At 36.1% G+C, this 14262-nt stretch overlaps 1 protein-coding gene and 1 pseudogene across 1 annotated transcript in view; one reads left to right on the forward strand and one right to left on the reverse strand.

Moving 5' to 3' along the window:
- The window catches only part of LOC112931152 (MAM and LDL-receptor class A domain-containing protein 1), a 107777-nt gene that overhangs the window by 24370 nt on the left and 69145 nt on the right, over positions 1-14262 (forward strand). The window lies entirely within an intron of this gene.
- Positions 1940-2036, reverse strand: LOC112931173 (U6 spliceosomal RNA; annotated as a pseudogene).

Genomic DNA, 14262 nt, shown 5'->3' on the forward strand with positions numbered 1-14262 from the left:
TTCCAATTTTTTGAGGGATGCTTATATTGTGATGTATTTCCCTCTCAGGACTGCTTTTTCTGTAACCCAAAGATTTTGAATGGTTGTATCTTCATTCTCATTAGTTTCCATGAATCTTTTTAAATTCTTCTCTAATTTCCTGGTTGATCCTTTCATCTTTTAGCAGGATGGTCTTTAACCTCCACGTGTTTGAGTTTATTCCAGATTTCTTCTTGTGATTGAGTTCAAGTTTCAAAGCATCGTGGTCTGAAAATATGCAGGGAACAATCCCAGTCTATTGGTATTGGCTGAGACCTGATTTGTCACCCAATATGTGGTCTATTCCAGAGAAAGTCCCATGTGCACTTGAGAAGAATGTGTATTCAGTTGCATTCAGAGACAAAGTTCTGTATATATATATGTGAAATTGTGAAATCCATCTGGTCCAGTGTATCATTTAAAGCTCTTGTTTCTTTGGTGATGTTGTGCTTAGATCTGTCATTTGCCGCAAGTGCCAGGTTGAAATCTCCTACTATTAGTGTATTATAATTTAATATGTCTTTACTTTGGTTATTAATTGTTTGATATACTTGGCAGCTCCCACATTAGGGGCATAAATATTCATGATTGTTAGGTCTTCTTGTTGGATAGACCCTTTGAGTATGATATAGTGTCCCTCTTCATCTCTTACCACAGTCTTTGGGATAACCTTTATCTGATAGGAGGATTGCCACCCCTGCTTTCTTTTGAGGACCATTTGAATGTTAATGGTTCTCCACCCTTTCATTTTCAGGTTGGAGGTGTCCTTAGGTCTCAAATGAATCTCTTGTAGACAGCAAATGGATGGGTCTTGGTTTTTTTATCCAGTCTGAAACCCTGTGTCTTTTGATGGGATCATTTAGCCTATTCATGTTCAGAGTAAGTATTGAAAGATATGAACTTAGTGTCATCATAATACCTATTCAGTCCCTGTTTTTGTGGGTTAGTTCTTTGGGCTTCCTATTTATTTTACAGGGTCCCCCTTAATATTTCTGGCAGAGCTAGTTTAGTGGTTTTCCAGTTTCTTCCAGTTTCTGCCTCTCTTGGAAGCTCTTTATCTCTCCTTCTATTATGAATGAGAGCCTTGCTAGATAGAGTATTCTCGGCTGTATCTTCTTCTCATTTAGGACCCTGAATATATCCTGCCAGCCCTTTCTGGCCTGCCAGGTCTTTGTGGAGAGGTCTGCTGTTAATCTGATATTTTTCCCCATATAAGTTAGGGATCTCTTGTCTCTTACCGCTTTAAGGATTTTCTCTTTATCTTTGAAATTTGCAAGTTTCACTATTAACTGTTGAGGTGTTGAATGGTTTTTATTGATTTTTGGTGGGGGAAGATATCTCTATCTCCTGGATCTGAATGCCCGTTTCCCTCCCCAAATTAGGGAAGCTCTCAGCTATGATTTGTTCAATATGTAGATTTTTCCTTCTGAGGCTATCATTTATTTCCCTTAACCTTTCCTCATGGTTTTTAATTGTTTTTCTCTTTTTTCCTCGGCTTCCTCCTTGCCATAAACTTGTGTTGTATATCTCTCACTCTTTGTTCTACATCATTAACCCTCATCATTAGGACCTCCAGTTTGGATTGCATCTCATTTAATTGATTTTTAATATCATCCTGATTAGATCTAATTTCTGCAGTTATGAAGTCTCTTGAATCCTTTATGCTTTTTTTCCAGAGCCACTAGTAGCTTTATAATTGTGCTTCTGAATTGACTTTCTGATACTGAATTGTAATCTAAATTCTGTAACTCTGGGGCAGAGAGTACTGTTTCTGATTCTTTCTTTTGTGTTGAATTCTTCCTTCTAGTCATTTTGCTAAGTGCAGAGTGGCTGTATGAGCGGGCTGAGTCAAGAATATCAACCATGACCTAAGTAAATTTCACCCTAGATGATTCTGACAAGGTCAAAGACCAGAAGTTGAAAAAATATGGAATGCTTCATGTTATCCTTGTGCAAAGACCGTACTAATCTTCTCTGTATCATTCCAATTTTAGTATATGTGCTGCTGAAGCAAGCACCATCACTTTGGTTCTCCAAATGGCTCTCACTCTGGCTCTTAGCTAAAAGCTCTGTTCAGGTACTTACACTACCAAAACCACAGCTTACCATGATCCCTGCCTTAATTGCTATGAGCTCCTTTCCCCCTCTCCATCTCTGATACTTGAAGGTCTTATGCTATTTATTTCTCCAGTGGTCCCTGTGAGATGAGACTGAAGTGTGGGCATCCTTAGAAGCACTCATAACAGTGGAGAAGCTGGATACCCTCCCTTGGGCTTTTTCACACTGGAGAAATCAGAGATTTTCTGGGAGTACATCTTTGTGCTGTACTGCACTGGTTTGGGGAAAGGGTAAATAGGTCAAAATAAAACTGCTCCCTTTGCCCTTCAAATGCATTATTTTATTATTATTTTTTTTCTGAGCCAGGTAGATACTCCAGCCTCATCCTTGGTTCTGGGACTTTCACAAAGATGCCTTGACTATGGATATTCCTAGTTGGTTTTTCTCTGAGGGAACTGAAGAAGACCATTTTTCTTGCTATCTTGGTGATATCATTATGACTTTTATGCTTAAAAAGGCTTTCTCTAGCCATGTTCATATAAAATTCACCTGTATTATCTACTATATGTCAGTAGTTTCATTGTTTCACAATTATGCCTTTAATTCATCTGAGAATTTATTTTGATAAATGTTATGAGAAAAAAAACCCTTTTTTCTTTAATAACTAATCACTTTAACACTTTTTTATATATATAGACATACCTTATTTTATCATGCTTAACACATATCTTGTTTTTTTTTTTTTTAATTGAAGTTTGTGGCAACCCTGCATTGAGCAAGTCTTTTGGTGTTATTTTTATTTCAACAGCATTTCTCATTTCATGTCTCTGTGTCCTTCTTGCAGTTCAAACTTACTTATTATTACTTAATTTGTTACGTGGATCTATGATCAGTGATTGCAACCAACTGAAAGTTTACTTGATGGTTAGTATTTGTTAGTAATAAAAGTAAAAAGTATTTTTATTTTTTAAAGATTTTAATTATTTATTCATGAGAGATGCAGAAAGAGAAAGAGGCATAGACCTAGGCATAGGGAGAAGCAGATTCCCTGTAGGGAACCCCATGTGGGACTCCATCCTGGGACTCCAGGATCATGCCCTGAGCTGAAGGCAGACGCTCAACCACTGGGCCACCCATGCATCCCAGTAATCAAGTATTTTTAAATTTAAGGTATATGCATTGTGTTTTTTGGACATAATGCTATTGCACACTTTTAATAGACTTCAATATTGTATACACATAACGTTTATATGCAGTGCAAAACCAAAAAAAATTCAGTTGATTCACTTTACTGAGATACTTGCTTCATTTTGGTGGTCTGGAATTGAAGACACAATATCTCCAAGGTGTGCCTATAAATGCAATCTGGTTTAATTTACTATAATTTGTCACTGAATTATGTGTAGCCCTAGGTGACAAAATCTGCATCTTGATCCTGGTGTCTTTCTGTTGCTAGCACTTAATGATGTACATGTTGAGTAGAATCAGTCAAAGCCCAAACCTTTACATATACCCAGGGATCTGTTTTTATGTTGCCACGTCATTAAACCATGCACCTACTTGCAGCTGTTCACCCAACAATGAATACATGTGACTACATTCATTAAACCTACCTTACTAGTTTGTTCTTACATGGGAATCTCTCCCTTTAGAAACAACCAGCTCTTTCCATCTTGCAGGATTAGGCCTGACAAGTTCAAGAACCAAATTTTCTTTCAGTATAACAACTAAAGGAAGCTAACATCATTATTTAGGGTTACTCTTGGCCTATGTCTTCTGCGATGCTTCTCTAATTCTAATTTGATGCCTTTTTTTTTTTTTGAAGAGTATCCCTGGACTCTGGGTACCTCATTTCCTTCAGGTTTGGGTTATCTGACTTTTCTACCCAAGTATTTATTACTACAGACTTGGAAGTAATGCCCCTGTATCCAGATCTGTGGCCATTACTCTAATTCCCACTGAGATGATTCTGATTTGGGAACCAGAGAATTTGCCTATAGGTGGCAGTGTAGAACAGTTTCTGTTCTTGTGTTAGTTTCCCGTGGCTGCTGTAACAAACTATCACAAACTTGGAGGCTTTAAACAATAGAAAACAATTTTTCCAAGTTCCAGAGGCCAAAAGTCTGAAATAAATATCACTGAGCTAAAAGCAAGGTATTGAGAGGGTACTCCCCTCTGAAGACTCTGGTAGCTGCTGCCATTTCTTGGTTTGTAGTCACATCACTCCCATTTTCTGCCTCCATTGTCACATTGCCTCCTCCTCTAATGTCTGTGTCAAGTCTCTATCTGCCTCACTTTTGTAGTGACACTTGTGATTGCATTAAGAGTTCATCCATTTAGTTCAGGATAATTGCTCCACCTCCAGAATGTTACTTTAATCACATCTACATAGGCTTTGCTAAATAAGATATCAGGTTTTACAGGTTCCAGGGTTTAGGACCTGATATCTTTGGGGGCCATTATTTAACTTACTGTAGTGAACAAGTGAGATCAAATAACACTAAGTTTAATCCCAGAGCCAGCATTCATTAACTGCATGGAAATAGGTGATGGTGCAAACTCTTTGTATTTTAGTTTCTTCATCTGAAAAAAAATCAGCATACATACTACATATCTCATATAATTATTGTCAGCTACAAATAAGAAAATACATGCAAAACAGTCATCAAAGTACATATCCCTAATGCAGTGTTAAATGTTAGTTCTTACATTATGATAGAGGATTGGAAGGATCAGTTGAATTAAATTGCAGACAGCCTATATACTACACTAAGGAGTTTAATACTGGCAGGGGTGGGAGGGATTTGGGGGGCATACAGGAGTCATTTAGGTTCTTATGCAAATGAGTCATAAGATAAGAGAGGGGCATTAAAAATTAATTCTGGTATCTGTGGACAGAATTGAGAAAAGAAAGAGGAAAATTCATTGAAATGATTCAGGGAGATTTATTGACGCGAACTAAAGAGAAACAGTATCTCTGAGAAGTAAAGACCTTCTATGTCTTTCCAAGCCCATAAGCTCCATCAAGGCAGAAGCAATGCCATTATTTTTACCTATATGATGAATGATTGCCTCTCCAGAGTTCTAAAGAATTTTCTGTATGTAACATACATTCACTTTCAATTAATTATGAATACTATCAACCATAATGGGAAGAAGATGGGTCTCCAAAATGGAATAAAGATATTCACAAAACTAAAGGATGCTACTTAGAAAAGATGAGAAGTTATGTCCGGAATGAAGTGAAAGTAACTTTTGCTTCTGGGGTTGGCATCATATCTGATGGCATGGAGGACTGTGTGGAAAAAATACTGTGGGCAAAATATGTCTAGAAAATAACACTACTGATCCGCCAAATCACAGCCATTATTTTAAATTCTAAGGGCACTGAATATTTATATCAGAATCATATTAGATGAGAATCTTGACTAGAAGTTGCTAGGATAGTGGAGAATATATTTTGCTGTGGTCAAGATGCCAGGAAGGAAATGGTACCAATTAAGCTATAGGTTGTTTGTCAGGTAAGCTGTATCTGTAAGTGGAGGGTAGAGGTGGCTGAGACAGAAAGAGAAAACTTTCTTCCTGACTTTAGCATATGTGCTGCCAAAGTGAGCACTCTTCCTGACTTTAGGGTTTTAATTTATTTCAGTAATATACTGTATGGTTGTCCTTATTTCACACATATTTATTTCTGTCAGTTGAGTTTTCTGCATATATCCATGTGGGTTTATTTTCCTTCTCCTACTAGATTATAAATCTCGTTAATCCCAGGGCCTTAATATTTTCCCTTCTCTGTCTTTCTTAAATATCAGCACTAGGAAACGTGCTTTGAAATGCCTTTTTTTTTAATGAAATGCTTTTTTTTAGCTTACTTCGTAAAGTGGCCCCCTAAAAATTTAGCCAAATACATCTCTTACTATAATCTGCATTTTCAATAATTTTATTCTAAAGGAAACATTTCTTCACCTACATCTGCTTGGTTTAGTTGTACTCTCAATTTATCATTAATTTAGTTTAATATCTTCAGTCACCAAGGAGTACCATAAAAGTGGGTTTTAAAAACTTTTATCCTTTTAAAAGAAAATGCATTGAATTTCAACTTTTCTGGAGATTTTGAGATACTAAAACATATTGAACAAAAGTTAAAGTCTACACGAGGCTTAATATAAAAAAATACATGGTGAACTTTAGTAGAGCAGAAAAGAAAGCTCTGTTTTCTTCTCCAGTTGTTGGTATATTCATTCAGTAGTCACAGAAATATAAGTAAGGGAGGATAGCACAATTTCTTTATGAAGGTTTTTGCTTAAATCTGGTGCTTGTGTTTGCATATTAAAAAGCTATTTAGGGGAGCCTGGGTGGCCCAATGGGTTAAGCATCTGACTCTCAATTTTAGCTCAGGTTATGATTTCAAGGTGGTAAGATTGAGCCCCGTATTGGGCTCTGGGTTCAGCAGGGTGTCTGCCTGAGATTCTCTCTCTTTGTCTCTCACTTGTACTCTCTAAAACAAATAAATCTCTAAAAAAATAAAAATAAATAAAAAAGATATTTATTTGCAGGATGATATGAGTTCAATGCAGCCATCCAAGTATCTCTAATATTAAGACAGTAAATTATTTCTGAGAGTTATATGATACTTAAAATAAGCTAGGAGCAAAGGTAGTTTTCATTTAGTAATGCTATCTGGCACAGATCTTTTCTTTGAGGTACTGTTTACATTGATCTTACAAAGTCTGTCTTTTAGAACTGCAGTCATAATGAAACTCAAAATATAGTTCCTTTATCGCATGGATTTTTTCAGCAACGTTGCTATGTAGAACTAATTTTCTTCAAGTTTTAGTGACATTACTATCCAAGAAGAGGATATGCCTTAGTTATCAAAGGGGAAGATCAGATTAGTTTATTAAAAGAAGCTGATAACAAAAAATTATATTTTTGTTTTGTTTTATAGGATAAATAACCAAAGGATAGAAGATTGAGGTGTGACAAAATAAAGAACATGGAATATTATTTTTTCATGCATTAATGAATATATATCTCTCCATAGATCAACTCCATAGCATTTATTTAAAACTTATCTGTAAAAGTAATTTGAATCTGTAAAAGTAATATGAATCGTTTATAAAAATATGTGTAGTCATACATAATAGGTACTAACACTAATGTACTTACCACTTAATAGTAATATAAATGTGTTGGCACTAATGGAAAAAATCATTTCTGCTTTAAATCCTTTTCTCTAGAGATTTCAGGTGATTTATCTCTCAGAAGTAAACTTTAACTAGAATAAAAATAAATTATGTCTACGGTTTATACTTAAAGCCTATCTTTAATTTGCCTATTTCAAAGAATAATATCTAAACAGTTAAGTGAATGATGTTGATGAAAATGGGGGAAAATGTGAGGTTTATAGGTAAATTCTGATATCTAAGTAGGTATATGTCCTCTAGGATGTCTTCTCTGATTACACAAAGCTAACAGGGAGGTCTTATAAATGAACAGTAGTGGCTTTCATGTAATGAAGCATTTTCAAAGTAAAGCAATACTAATTGAATATTTATTGTATGATAGGCTTTGTGTGGATGCCTTTCATGTATAATCACATTCAGTTCACCCAGTGAACTTTTGTAGGGTGGTATAATTATCCCTATTTTCCTGTGAGCAAATTAAGGTTTAGATTTTAACCAGCTTGCCTATATGAGCCCATAGTTTTAGTAAGCTTGAGAGCTGGAATCTTGAAATCCACATCTCACAGATGCTAAAGCCTTTGCTCTTAAACACCATCCTAAATTTTCTCATGAATCTCTCTCGCTTAAAAGCTAAGCATTTCAAAGATTTATAACATGATTTGATTGCAGTTTTATGCCTCAGGAGATAGAAAGAGAGAAAAGATGGTGGTCTATAAATACATCTGAAGAAAAAGAAGACTAGTGAAGTGTTAGTGATGGCGACCAGGAGGAAAAACAATAATCAGGAAGTGTCCAGTAATCCAAATGGTTCTTGCCTTCCTCTTTTCCTAATGTCCAGACCCCAGATTTTGTGGAGATGAGCCTATCAAGGTGATCTCATTCCTCTTTGCCAAGGACCGTGTTAGCCCTCCACTTCTCAAGCGTGTGTTGGAATCGCCTCGGGAGTTTGTTAAAACTCGGGTATCTTGGGCTCACTCCAGAGTTTCTGATTAAGTAGGCCTGGGGTAGACCCTAAAATTTTACATTTTTAACAAGTTCCCAGGTGATATGGTTCCCTGCCAATCTGGGAATCACACTTTGTGGTCTCATTTGTTTAGTCAAGTTCCAGTTGTTCAAATTGGGGACTGGTTGGTTACTTGGAGATATAGTTAAAAACTATTGATACCCAGGCGTCCTAAAGATAACTCAAAACCCAAGCTCTGGGGATGGTTTCCTGCCCTGATTCTCATACAGGAGTGGGCTTCTAACTGATAACTTTTCATCATTATCAATATCCTATTGTATTGAAATATAGCCCATCAGCAGTAGGGATGTGTGTGTTCCCTACAACTGTAGGAAATTACTGATGACAAAGGGATAATGCAATTCATTTGGTTTTGTGCTCCCTTGAGGCTCTGAATTATATTGCTGTTTATGCTTCCCTGTTTATATTGGCTCATAGAAAGCTCTGAATCAAATATTTAATCTCATGTTAGTGATTCTGTGAAACTTACAGAATGCATTTTGTGATTTAGTTTTATCCATGACTGCATGTACTGTTTAACGCATATTTTATATATATTTGTGTCTTTTAGTTTATGATGCTTTCTTATATGTATTTTTGTAGACAGCATTAAATTCTGATAACAGGGTGAGATTTTAAAAATAATACAAATTAAGGAAGTAAAAGTAATATTAATGCTCTCAAATATACTAGTTCTGTGAATTTGTTTTAATTAGAACACTTTATTATTTGCTTATATTTTTTTTACTTTATTATGAAGTAATTTCATTTTCATTATTTGGCATAAAATAATTTAAAAGTTCTTAAAACTCTACAATTGTAAGGTTAGAAGATTATATATAGATGAGTTCTTTAGGCAACTGAGAATGTAGTATTTTTATTTATGGCATAATAATACAAGTAATGCAATTTCTGGGATAAAGTTTGGGTTCAGATTTTAAAAACTATCAGTATTACCATTTTTTAGAACTGTCTCTGTATCTGGTAACATTTTCATAAGAATGTAGTGACTATATAGGCAGCTTCATAAATACGAAAACTGTAACATGATATTCCCTAAGAACTATTACTTGTGAAGGCATGTTAAAATGTAATTTAAAAGATATTTTTGTACATGAATTATGTGGAATGCTTTATGCTAGTAATGGAAGGAGATGCAAGAATCTTAAAATTTAAGAGTACAGATAAGACAGATTTTAAAAATTAGGTATCATTTAAAACAGAATTTAAAGAATACAAAGAAGGTACAGTGTTACCTGGCACAGGGGAAAGAGGAAGGATAGTGCACAAAGAAAAGCATTATGAAAAAAGTGAGTTTTGAGCTGGCTTTGAAGAGCTGTAGAGAATTTCATTAGGGCAATATAAAAGTGGTGGTTATACACATTATGAAGGAATGATAAGCATTAGTTTTATGACATACAAACTTAATAACTTGGAGCAAATGGTTGACAGGAAAATGTTTGAGTCCCAGATTCTGTGCCATGGTGACTAGAAGAGAGGTGGTACCAAAGCCAGAAATAAAGATCTTCTGTGATGATTTGTAAGACAACAGTTAAGAAAGAAAAGGAAGAAAAATGATATCAGAGAGGGAACATGCTACTGTATTAAGAAACATAAGCCCTTGAGAGAGAAAGAGAGAGAGAGAGAGAGAGTGTGTGTGTGTGTGTGTGTGTGTGTGTGTGTGTTCTCTGATTATTGGCAATCATTGATGCCAAAAGGGTAATGTAATCACTGGGGTATAAGAGAAGAGCATGACTTTAGAGACTCTTCTTTTAGTGTAGCAGGGCTGAAAAAGGGAAATAAAAATACACATTTATGGGTCACATATTTTATAATTCCACCAACATGAAGTGTCCAGAATGGGCAAATCTGCCGAGACTATAAGTAGGTAAGTGGTTAACTAGGATGGAGAAGGATGGAATGTACAGTGACTGCTAGTGGATAGGAGGTCACTTTTTGGGGTGATGAACATGTTGCGGAATTGAATAGTGTTCATGGATTCACAACTCGATGAATATATTAAAATTCTCTGAATTATGTACTTTATAAATGTGAACGTTATGGTTTGTGAATTGTATCTCCATTAGATTATTATAAAAATAAGCAGTAAAGGGGTAAGTTTATTTTAGACTCCCATATTCCATAGGTAAGAAGTGAATTTTTAAAGACATGATTAAACTGGGAATGTTTTAATCTCTAAAGGGAGGTAAAAATTAGAAGATGTTGTAACTGACAGAGTAATAGAGTGGAGGGGGAAGTGGAATAAAAAGAATCTTGAGTAGGGGTGCCTGGGTGGCTCAGTGGTTGAGTGTCTGCCTTCAGCTTAGTGTGTGATCCCAGGCTCTGGGATCAAGTCCCACAAAGAGCTCCGCAAAGGGAGCCTGCTTCTCCCTCTGCCTTTGTCTCTGCCTCTTTCTCTCTCTCTCTCTCTCTCTGTCTCTCATGAATAAATAAAATCTTTTAAAAAAATCTTGACTAACTCAGTAGAAAGATGAAAGGAAAAAGAAATCTAAAAATGTTGGAATAAGAAAAAATGGTATGGAGGAAGGATAAACCATAAGGCCACGATATTTAAGTTAAATAGATTTGGACTTCAACTATCTCGTGCTTACAAAATACATTAAATAAAAAATGATTTAGCAAGTTTGAGGATAGTATGATACAGAAATAAACTTATACCATTAAAAGACCAAAACAAGCCAGTGTGACAATAACATTTGAAAAAACAAACATTAGGTCAAAAATGCTACCAGAGATAGAAGATTGTTTTGGGGCACTTGGGTAACTGTCAGTTAAGCATCTGCCTTCAGCTCAGGTCATGATCTCAGGGTCCTGGGATCAAGCCCCGCATCTGGCTCCCTGTTCTGTGGAAAGACTGCTTCTCCCTCTTCCCCTTTGCCCTTTCATGCTCTCTTTCTTTCTTTCAGGTAAAATAAAGTTTTTTTTTTTAAAGGACCATTTTATGAGAAGATAGTCATTACACTCAGCATGTATTATCGTTCTAAGTTTGTCTTTTATAATTTATCTTATATACATAACAAAATTTGCAGAATGACCAGAAGACACAGATATATGCATATTTGTAATTAAATGGAAAATTTTGACACATCTCCCTCAGAAAGATATTAAACGGACAAATCAATATATAGAAGCCGTATAATTGGTAAACTTGAAGTAATTCATGCATATAGAACACTATACTCATGTTGTTCAAAAGAAATATAATGCAAGGCACATGTGTAATTTAAATTTTTTTCTATTACATGAAAAGAAAAATAGATGAGATTATTTCTGGTATATATCTTTACCCAATATATGCAAACTTCAGTTCAACATATAATAAATATAAAATTGAGATATTTATGATCCTTTTTATAATCAATTTTCAATATCCAGTGTTAACTTTACATTTCACATTGCCATTTGAACACTAAATTTCTATCGGAAATAGTTTTTTTCTATGTAGACTTAATAAAGTTCACAGTTGAAAAAGTAAATTCAGGTACTCAGATTGTTCCCAGTATATTTGAGTTCAATATCAAAATATTATTTTCCTTTCATGTTCCCGTCATCATTGAGAAACTGGCTTATTGTATTTACAGTTACCACTTTGACATTAAAGCAACAGCATAATAGTTTCGAAACTTCATTTGTGAGCTACTTGGGTGGCTCAGCTGATAAGCATGTGCCTTCGGCTCAGGGCGTGATCCTGGAGTCCCTGGATCGAGTCCTACATCAGGCTCCCTACATGGAGCCTGCTTCTCCCTCTGCCTGTGTCTCTGCTGCTCTCTCTGTGTCTCTTATGAATAAATAAATAAAATCTTTAAAAACAGACTTCATTTATTCAAGTTAAATGAATTCCCTAACCCTTTTACCAACTTAGCATTATTAACATCAGTTTCAAGGATGTATATCAGAAATTGAAAGGCAGTTGAAGTTTTTATTTCAATTCCTATCAACACTCAGTGTTATATTAGTTTCAGGTGTATAGTGATTGTAGTGATTCCATACATCACTTGGTGCTCATCACAGGGACCTCCTTAATCCCCATCACCTGTTTCACCCATTTCCCCCTCCCCCAAACAGCAGTTCTCTGTAATTAAGTCTGTCTCTTTCTCTCTCTCCCCTTTGCTCTTATGTTTTGTCTCTTAAATTCCACATAAGAATGAAATCATATGGTATCTTTCTCTGACTGACTTATTTCCCTTAGTATCATACTCTAGCTTAATATATGTTATTGTAAATGGCAAGATTTCCTTCCTTTTCTATGGCTGAATAATGTCCCATTGTGTGTGTGTACACACACCACTTTATTTTTTTTTTCAGACCTAGGTCTTCTTTTATTATTTTTCTCTTATATTGAGCAGGGAGCCTTACATGGGATTCCATCCCAGGACTCCGGAATCATGACCTGAGCCGAAGGCAGGCTCTTAACTGACTGAGCCACCCAGGCACCCTGGGTGTTCCTAATTCTTGGCTATTATAATTAAAGATGCTGCAGACATTCTTGTACTTTTATGTATGAGCACTCTTTCTTGCATGAGCACTATTTTTGTTGGAAATAAAAGAGTCGGATTCCTCATTCATGAAGTGAGGATATGTTTAGCATTAGCAGCTTCTGCCAAAGGGACCCCTGCCAAGGCCGCTGTATTATACTCTCCCACCCACTGCGAGTATTCGAGTGGCTCCACAGCCTGATTAGATCATGGGATCCTGCTATTGTAGGTCCGTTTCTACTTAGTATTCTGATGGGGTTGTTTGAAAATACTGTCTTGATCGGAAATGTGAGGTTTAGTATGGCCAACCTGTTAGGAGATGCTGTCATTGGAAGGGTAATTTTTATTCCATTCACATGAGGAGGAGACAGGCAACAGGCTGGGTCCAGAGGCAGAGGGTGCAGAATTGGGGCAAGAGCCGTTATTGCAGTTTCTGCAGGAAAGAACAGTTGAGGCACTGGGTATGTGGATGCAGGATTGGCAGCTTTGAATAATTACAGGGCTCTGGGGAAGAGGGGTGTCCTGAATTGTCTGGAGATCAGGGCTGGGGGGTGGTAGTGGCCCCAGCTATGAGAGCTTGGAATATACACCACTTCTTTATCTATTCATGAATCAATGGACACTTGGGCTGCTTTCCTATCTTGGCTGTTGTAAACATAGGGGTGCATGTTTCCTTTTGAATTTGTGTTTTTGTATCCTTTGGGTAAATACCTAGTATGATGGCTGGATCATATAGTAGTTCTTTTTAACCTTTCAAGGAGCCTCCATACTGTTCTCTACAGTGGCTGCACCAGTTTGAATTCCCGCCAGCAGTGCAGGGCTTCCCTTTCTCCACACTCTTGCCAACCTCTGCTGCTTCTTGTATTGTCGATTTTAGTCCTTCCGACAGGTGTGAGGTAATAGCTCATTGTAGTTTTGACTTACATTTCCCTGATGGTAAGTGATGACACATATCTTCTCATGTGTCTTTTGGCCATCTGGCTGTCTTCTTTGGAGAAATGTCTGTTCATGTCTTCAGCCCATTTTTTAATTGGGTTATTTGGTTTTTGAATGTTGTGTTTCATAAGTTCTTTATATGTTTTGGATACTAATCCTTTAGAGGATATGTCATTTACAAATATTTTCTCCCATTCTATAGGTTACCTTTTAGTTTTGTTGACTATTCCCCTCACTGTGCAGAAGCTTTTTATCTTGCTGAAATCCCAATAATTCATTTTTGCTTTTGTTTCTCTTGCCTGAGGAAACAAATCTAGAAAACGACTGCTATAGCCGATGTCAGCAGGTTATTGCCTTTGTTATCTTCTAGGATTTTTATGATTTCAGGTCTCACATTTAGATCATAAATCTATTCATTTTTGTGTATGGTATAAGAAAATTCCACAGTTTCTTTGCTTTGAGTGTTGCTATCCAGTTTTCCCCAACATCATTTTTAGAGAAGACTATCCTTTCCCCACTGGATAATTTTTCTTGATTCACTGAATATTAATTAAGCATATGATTG

The sequence above is a fragment of the Vulpes vulpes genome, chromosome 2, assembly GCF_048418805.1.
Source record: "Vulpes vulpes isolate BD-2025 chromosome 2, VulVul3, whole genome shotgun sequence".
In the NCBI taxonomy this organism is placed as follows: domain Eukaryota; kingdom Metazoa; phylum Chordata; class Mammalia; order Carnivora; family Canidae; genus Vulpes; species Vulpes vulpes.